The following is a 1,256-nucleotide window of genomic DNA, read 5'->3' on the forward strand; positions in this document are numbered from 1 at the left end:
TCATCATGTTTTAATTGTTTAATGTAAATTGATACAGCAGCGGCAGCACTCCGTCTTCAGGCCACAAGTGGCCCATCGGGACCATCCGAGCGCCGTGTCTTCCTCAGCTGAGGATGCGGATACGAGGGGCGTGGGGTCAGCACACCGCTCTCCCCGTCGTTACGATGGTTTTCTTTGACCGGACGCGCTACTATTCGGTCGAGTAGCTCCTCAATTGGCATCACGAGGCTGAGTGCACCCCGAAATAATGGCGACAGCGCATGGCGGCCTGGATGGTCACCCATCCAAGTGCCGGCCACGCCCGACAGCGCTTAACTTCGGTGATCCCACGGGAACCGGTGTATCCACTGCGGCAAGGCCGTGGCCAATGTAAGTTGATACAGTGTATTTTATGGTTATGGAATGCATTTTGCGCAGACTAATAAAGAAATCCTTTTGAAATTTGGCTGAATTACTACTCGGGCATGTACGCTAGGAGTAATAGGTCATTTTTTATTTTAATTTATTCATTGGCCAATGCAGAACGCGTGACCCGACAAAACTACATCTTTGCTTCAAACGTACGCCTTTTTATCAGTTTGTCAAATTTCAAAAAACTGTGCTATTACTCCGAACGCAATATCCTAAGATTAAGAAAACTGTTCGGTTTCAGATAATATTAATAGAGTGCAGGACTTTCACCATGGATGCACCTCACTTTGGACTGTGCAACTTCAAAATTTTTTAAAAATCAGAAAATGTTGTTCAAAAAATGATTCAAATGGCTCTGAGCACTATGGGACTTCACATCTATGGTCATCAGTCCCCTAGAACTTGAGCACTATGGGACTTCACATCTATGGTCATCAGTCCCCTAGAACTTAGAACTACTTAAACCTAACTAACCTAAGGACATCACACACATCCATGCCCGAGGCAGGATTCGAACCTGCGACCGTAGCGGTCACGCGGTTCCAGACTGAAGCGCCTAGAACCGCACGGCCACACCGGCCGGCTAGAAAATGTTGTCCAAGAATCAATAAAGAATATCCAAAAGGACTTACACTGATTGCTTCATTGGTTTTTCCAAGAAAATCTTAAAATTCCCTTATTTTATGGGCTGACTGAGGGGACTGGACCCTTATGCAGTATGTTCAAAATGGTTCAAATGGCTCTGAGCACTATGGGACTTAACTTCTAAGGTCATTAGTCCCCTAGAACTTAGAACTACTTAAACCTAACTAACCTAAGGACATCACACACATTCATGCCCGAGG

General features: G+C 45.5%; 1 pseudogene; it reads right to left on the minus strand.

The window, feature by feature from the left end:
- Positions 1 to 248: 248 nt before the first annotated feature.
- On the minus strand, positions 249 to 366 carry LOC126253761 (5S ribosomal RNA; annotated as a pseudogene).
- Between the last annotated feature and the right edge of the window lie 890 nt (positions 367 to 1,256).

The sequence above is a fragment of the Schistocerca nitens genome, chromosome 4, assembly GCF_023898315.1.
Source record: "Schistocerca nitens isolate TAMUIC-IGC-003100 chromosome 4, iqSchNite1.1, whole genome shotgun sequence".
NCBI lineage: Eukaryota > Metazoa > Arthropoda > Insecta > Orthoptera > Acrididae > Schistocerca > Schistocerca nitens.